Genomic DNA, 8,057 nt, shown 5'->3' with positions numbered 1-8,057 from the left:
TGTCTATAGTCAATCAGGTCCTATCAGTGAACCAGACTGTGCCTTCAGCCAGTGTTTCTCGTCTATGTGAAGAATTTTCAGACATTTTTGCACCGGGCCTTTGTTGCGCTAAGAACTATCAAGCACATTTGGAACTGAAAGTAAACGTGCAACCGAAATTTTTCAGAGCGCGCAATGTTCCCCACGCATTGTGTGATGAGGTCGCAAGAACATTACACGAATTGGAATCACAAGGTGTAATTGAACGTGTGCAGGCTTCTCTCTGGGCTTCACCCTTAGTAATTTTGCAAAAACCTTCCGGAAAGTTGAGACTTTGTGTGGACTTCAAGGCAACAGTGAATCCACAACTAGTGACTGCTACTTTTCCTTTACCCCGCCCGGAAGATCTTTTTGACAAACTGTGCCCGGGTACCTATTTTTCAAAGTTGGACCTAGCAGATGCGTACCTGCAAATACCAGTGGACGAAGAATCCCAGCGCGTGTTGGTGGTTAACACGCATCTTGGTTTGTATCGGTTCAAAAGACTGCCATTCGGGTGTGCATCCGCCCCTGCATTGTTTCAGCAATATTTACAAACTGTTTATGCATCGGTCCCTACTGCAGCAAACTATCTGGACGATATTGCGATCTCCGGAAAGACGGCAGACGAACATTTAGACAATCTCCGAACATTATTTCAGGTCTTGCGACAAAATGGTCTTCGCTTGCGGAAGGACAAATGTGGGTTTTTTGCTCGTGAATTGCCATATCTGGGACATGTACTCAATGCCCAAGGCATCCATCCCAGTTCAGAGCATCTTCGTGCCATACAAGACTTGCCTTCGCCGCAGAATTTGAAGCAGCTACAGAGTGTGCTGGGAAAAATTAATTATTACAATCGCAACTATCGCGGTTCACGGCGTTGGCTCGCAGGGCGCATTCTTCGCTGCCTCGGCCGCGCTATGTATCTGGTTTTGGGGGCCTCTGGTGAGGTGCGTCGGCATCTCAATCAGCTGCACCTCTGTCGTCGCACGGGTTCTGCTGCTCCCCGTCTGCTTTCAGCGATGGTGCCGTCCGGTCAGCGCCCTGGGGACCCATCTACTGGCTCGCCTCATCCCCAGGTGTTACCGACGCTGCCTTCCATTTTGCCCCATGGCGTCGCACCGCCGCCGCCGCCGCCGCCTGTTCTCTCGCCGGCGCTGCCCGCAGTGGACGCGTCGCTGCAACCGCTGGGCGCCTCCCTGGGTCACGCGCCGCCGATCGCTTCCCGTGACCAGCTGTTCTCCAGCATGGAACTCTTGCCCGCTCCGGACCATCTGTCGTCTTCGCCAGTCGGGTGCTCCGACTCAATGGAGGTCGACCCTTCAGCCCCTCCTGACTATCTACGGGCGCATACACCTCATGTTGGCGTGCACCCTGGACTAGGTTTTCAGGCGTTTCCTAGCTCCCCTCGGACCGAATGGCCGGGTGCGGGTGGCACAGCCTCGCCTGTTGTTAGGCTCCCCACCTCGTCGCATATGTCAACATGGGGTCCTCCCCACGGCGGGCGGAAGCCTTATAACACAACCGTCCGCCAATTTCCGAGGGAGGAATGTGGTGTCACCGCCAGACACCACACTTGCTAGGTGGTAGCTTTTAAATCGGCCGCGGTCCGCTAGTATACGACGGACCCGCGTGTCGCTACTGTCAGTAATTGCAGACTGAGCGCCACCACACGGCAGGTCTAGAGGGACGTACTAGCACTCGCCCCAGTTGTACAGCCAACGTTGCTAGCCATGGTTCACTGAGAATTACGCTCTCATTTGCCAAGACGATAATTAGCATAGCCTTCAGCTACATTTGCTACGACCTAGCAAGGCACCGTATTCAATTGCTATAATACTTCTGTATCATCAAGAGCAAAGTTCTACAAATGTGGATTTAAGTTAAGTATTCCAGAAGCTACGTACTTTTCTTTATAGCATTCATTACGTATCCTGTTTCAGACCTCACGCCAGCCTGCGTGAGCTTATAGCGTGCATTTCGGTCTCCTCCAACAAAACAGTGTTGGCACGTCTGCCGACACTTCAGTTGACACTATGAAATTCCTGGGTCTCATGCTCAATAGGAAACACTCTTGGTCCTCCCATGTCTCTTACCTGGCAGCCCGCTGTACACAGTCCCTCAATGTCCTCCGTGTCCTCAATGGTACTTCTTGGGGTACCGATCGAACCACCCTCCTCCGTTTGTACCGGACTCTTGTCTGTTCGAAACTCAACTATGGGTGCTTTGTTAATGCATTTGCACACCCTTCCCTTTTATGCCGTCTCAACACTATCCACCATCGTGGCATCTGTTTGGCCACGGGTGCCTTTTACACCAGCCCGGTTGACAGTCTGTATGCTGAAGCTGCTGAACTACCACTGTCCTACCGCTGTGACTTTCTCCTGAGCAGGTATGCATGCCGTTTGTCTGCCATGCATGGCCACCCTTCCTGTGCCTCCTTCTTTGATGATTCCTTAGATCGTCAGTATGGGGCTCGTCCCTCTTCCCTGTTACCTCCTGGCATTCGCTTTCGTCACTTGCTATGGTGGCTTAATTTCACACTACCTGCAACTTGACCCATGGGTGTGAACCCTACACCACCCTGGCTTCGTGAAGTGTCCCTTGTTAACCTTGGCCTTCATTCGCTTCCTAAGGACACTACTCCAGCCTCGGTCTATCGCTTCCAGTTTCACGACCTTCGCATGGAACTTAGTGATAGTACCTTCGTATACACTGATGGCTCTCGGACTGACCATGGGGTCGGGTGTGCATTCGTCATTGGCATCCATGTCTTTTGATATCGGCTTCCGGCCCACTCCTCAGTATTTACAGCCAAACTTTTTGCCTTATATCAGGCCGTGCAGTACATCCGGTGACACAGCCTTCCCAATTGTGTCCTCTCCTCAGACTCACTCAGTGCCCTCCAAAGTCTCTGTGTGCTGTAAACTGCTCATCCCTTAGTGCAGTGGGTCCAGGAAAACTTATTTGCTCACTCTTGGTGGAGCCAATGTCATGTTTCTGTAGGTCCCTGGTCATGTTGGTCTGTCAGGAAATGAGGCTGCTATCAAGGCTGCAGTCCTCTTACCTCAGCCGTGAGTACCTCTATTCCTTCCGATGATCTCTGCGTTGCCGTCTGTCAGGCGGTGGTGTCCCTTTGGCAACCCCAATGGTTCTCCCTTCACGAGAATAAGCTTCGGCTTCTTAAGCCTTTCCTGGTGCCTTGGACGACCTCCTCTCGGCCATCCCGCTGGGAGGAGATTATTTTAACTTGGCTGCGTATTGGACACTGCCAATTTAGCCATTATCATTTGCTCACTGGCACTGCCTCACCACTTTGTACGCATTGCGACCAAATTTTTGCTATCCGCCACTACTTGCTGGAATGCCCCTTTTTTCTAATTTGTGTTCCATCTTGGGTTTGCCATCTGATTTATCAGCTGTTTTAGCAAATGACGCGCGGGCTGTCGCCCCCATGTTTTACTTTTTATCTGCCAAAGCAATAAGATGAAGACCATTTAATTTTTAGTTTTGGATATCCATTTTTTTAGCCCTTTTCCCACGTGCCTTGTTTAGATGTCTCCTATTCTTTCCATTGGGACTGACATATAGTCGTTTCCCTTGTCTCTGTGTTTACGTTCTATAGTTCTGACTTGGGCGTGTATGACCTCAGTTTTTTTTTTTTGTGCCCTAAAACAAAACACAACTTGCAATAAACAGTGTCTACAACACTGTATATCGATTATTTTGTTGCATGGAACACATGAAGTCATTTTCAGTACTATGCCATTCAATCCATTGCTGTCACACTATCATCATTTCTAGAGGAAGAAAGAATCTTATGAAGGATCAAAAGTGTGCTAAGGAAAAAAAATTAAAGTTCACTTTTCCTACAGTAACTGCTTTCATCATCAGGTTGCAACGCTGTTGCAGGCTGTGGTAAGTTATGTTTCATTACTCACAGTACATATCCCTTTACATAATTAATAGATTAAACACAGATAATTAAGTGGGTTAGACACAGTAATTGTCAAGTTAAAGATATTTACTTTTGCATAACTTGGTAATCGCACTGCAGAAGTCAGCCATATTAAAGGACAACTCCCTGTGAAATCTGAAGATGCCAACAAGCTGTTCATCATTGTCAGAAGTTCATTTCTGGATTTGTGATCTGATAACTCCTTAAAGGAACCTAATTATCAGCAAAAAATGGCGATAGTGAAGACAGTATGTTTTTACAGCTCATGAAGCATTAATACAAGAAAATGATCCAAGATAAAACAACTATTTATACATAAATACGAACCTACACCGTTTATACAGAGTTATTAACACTGTATTTCTCAGTATATGCAACTGTATGAAATGGACTAATGTGGACAGAAAAAACTTGCAAATAGCATTTTTTCTTCTCTAAAAAACTATCAAAATATTTGTACCTTTCATCTTCGATTAATACTTACCTCCTACACTTAAGAACATTTATTTGGTTAATATATTTTGTGCCTCTACATTATATTTCATAGATAAATTATAGTTATAATTTTTTCAGATCTGTTTCAGCCTGTTTACTTATTCATTCCTTGATCTCCGTCTACAATTTTTACCCCTCATACTTCCCTCCATTACAAAACTGATGACTCCTTTATGCCTCAGAATGTGCCTTATCAGTGGATCTTGTCTTTTAGTCAAGTTGCGGTACAAATTTCTTTTCTCCCAAATTCCATTCAGTACCTCCTTATTAGTCATGTTATCTATCCAACACATTTCAAAAGCTGCTGTTCTCTTATTGTCTGACCTGCTTATTGTTCATGTTTCACTTACAAGGCTTCACTCCAGACACATACCCTTGAAAATGATTTCCTAACACTTAAATTTATATTATATATTAACAAAAGTCTCTTTTTTTCAAAAATGCTTCCTTTGCTATAGCCAGTCTGCATTACATATTCTCTCTACTTCTGCCATCATCAGTTACTCAGTTACTTTGCTGCCCAAATAGCAAAATCTATTTTCTACTTTGTGTATCATTTGGTAATCTAACTCCCTCAGCATCATCTGACAATTCGACTGTATTCTCATTACACTTGTTTTGTTTTAGTCGCTGTTCATCTTATTATCTCCTTTCAAGACACTGCCCATTCTGCTCAACCATTCTTCCAAGTCTTTTGCTGTCTCTGGCAAACTTACATTGCCATAGGCAAACCTCAGATTTTTTATTTCATCTCCCTGAACTTTAATTCCTGCTCCAAATTGTTCTTAGGTTTCTTCTACTGCTTGCTCAATGTACAGATTGAATAAAAATGGGTATAGGCTACCTTGTCTCACTCTATCCTCAACTGTTGCTTCTCTTTCATACCCTTCACTTCTTATAACTGTCATCTGGCTTTCAGAAGCTGTAAATAACCTTTCAGTTCCTTTATTTCATACCCGCTAACTTCAAGATTACAGAGTGTAGTCCAGTCCACATTGTCAAAAGCTTTTTTTCTAAATCTACAAATGCTTTAAACTCAGGTTTGCCTTTCTTTAAGCTATCTTCTATGACTATGATAAGTCATAGGGTAAGTATCACCTCCCCCATTTTCCTACATTTCTCTGGAACCCAAATTGATCTTCCCTTTAGTGGAATTCTACCAGTTCTTTTTTTTCCATTTTCCTGTAAATAATTTGCATCTGTATTTTGCAAACATGACTTATTAAATGGTAGTTCATTAATACTCACACTGTCAACACATGCTTTCTCTGGGGTTCTTTTTGACGTTTTGGGGGTATTTTATCTATGTTGCATACAAATGGAAGTCTCTCCCCTTAATTATCTACTTTTTTGTAATTTCTTCACTTATAATATGCAGTTCATAATGAATAAATAATGATCAATATCCACATCTGTCCCTGAAAATGTCTTACATTTTAAAATCTGGTTCCAACACCTCTTTCTTACCATTATACAATCAGTCTGAAACCTCCCCAGGTCTCTTCCATGTATGCAACTTTCTTTCATGATTCTTAAACCAAGTGTCAGTGATTTTTAAATAATTCTCTCTGCAAACTTGTATCAGGTGGCTTTCTCTTTCATTCCCTTCTGTCAGTCCATGTTCTCCTACTATTTTTCCTTGTCTTCCTTTTTCCTGCTATCAGATTCCAGTCATCCATTACAATTAAATTTTAGTTTCCCTTAAGTATCCGAATAATTTCCTTCCTCTCATCATACATTCTTCCAATCACTTCATCCTATGTGAAACTAGTTGGCATATAAACTTGTACTACTGTGGTGAGAGTTGGCTACGTGAATATCTTGCCTATGATATTGCATTCACCATGCTGTTCATAGTAGCTTACCTGTATTCCTATCTTTTTATTCATTAGTAGACCTACTCATGCATTACCCCTGTTTGATATTGTATGTATAACCTCATAATCACCTGAAGAGAAGACCTATTCATCCTGCTGTCAAACTTTGCTATTTCTCACTACACCTAACTTCAGCCTGCTCATTTTCCTTTTAAAATTTTCTAACCTACCTACCTGATTAAGGGATATGACATTCTGCACTCTAACCTGAAGAATGCCGGATTTCTTTTTTCTGATGTCAACTTTGTCCTGACTTCACAAAATGAAAAATGTAGTACATTATGATTGGAATATCATTGAGTCTCAATTGGAATCAATCAAATCATACAAATATCTGGGTTTAAAAATTTACAGGGATATGAAATAGAACGATCACATAAGCTTTCTCACAGGTAAAGCAAGTGGCGAAATCAATTCATTGGTAGAATACTAGGGAAATGTAATCAATCTACAAAACACTCATGTGCTTACAAAACACTCCCATGGTCCATCCTAGAATATTATTAAAGCATGTGGGATCCATAAAAACAGGATAACAGCTGATATGGAATACATACAGAGAAGGACAGCATGAATGGTCACATTTTTTTAGCTCATTGGAAACTGTCATGGAACTGCATACACTTGAAGGTAGACACAAATTGTTCTTATTCCAAGAAAGTCTACTTACAAAATTTCAAGAACCAGGTTTAAATTATGACTAACAGTATACTACAACCACCTATGTAATAGTCATGTAGGGACTGTGAGCACAAGATTAGGCTAACTACAGCATGCACAGAGACATTTACATGATCATTCTCCTTGCACTCCATATGTGAATGAAATTGAAAGAAGCTCTAAAAACTGGTCAAATGGAAAGTAATCTCTACCATGCACTTCACAGCTGTTTGCAGAGTCTAGATGTAGGTACATATATGAAATTTTAGTCTGAAGCTGTGTCATATACTTAAACCACCTGCCTGGAATTTCTGATGTTCTGGAGAAACAGAAAAAGTCATCTCCATGATTATTCAATTTTACACTTATACAATCTAAATGTCTGGCTGTATTGACTTCCAAATCGAACAGCAATTATTGTTTTACAAAAGGAACTACAGACATTAAATGTTCACACACACTGTTTACAGCAAATAATGGAAGAAATAAACACTGGTGTTTAATATCCAGTCAACAATTAAGTCATTAGAGACAGAGCAGTAACTCGGATTAGGGAGGATGAGGAAGTAAATCAGCTGGGACCTTTCAAAGGAACCATCCCAGCATTTGCCTTAAGAGATTTACGGAAATCACAGAAAACCTAAATCTGGTGGCGGGACATGGATTTGAACCGTCATTCTCCAGAATTCGAGTCCAGTATGGTGACCATTGTGCCAGCATGCTCAGCCCAACCAAATAATGTAATCTAGCAATATTATCATTGAAACACTGGAAAAATGGATTAGTGTAGAAAATAATGATATGCTCATACTTAGTGTTACGTGAATCAAATCTAAAAATGATCTGGTATTTATCAAGGCACAGAAACTTCTAGTAATAACAAAGATTAAATTTACTGTGGATCAGTACAGATTAGAGGATAAGTGTCAGACTATGAAATCAAAGGTCAGGGGTTCAATTATCGGTTGGTCTTAGCCTTTTCTCTCTCACATATTAAGGCTTTCAGTTCTGGCAATGATTTGTTAATATGAAAAATGGGAAGTTGC

Source organism: Schistocerca cancellata, chromosome 9 (assembly GCF_023864275.1).
Source record: "Schistocerca cancellata isolate TAMUIC-IGC-003103 chromosome 9, iqSchCanc2.1, whole genome shotgun sequence".
NCBI classification, from domain to species: domain Eukaryota; kingdom Metazoa; phylum Arthropoda; class Insecta; order Orthoptera; family Acrididae; genus Schistocerca; species Schistocerca cancellata.
This window is presented reverse-complemented; position numbering follows the sequence as displayed.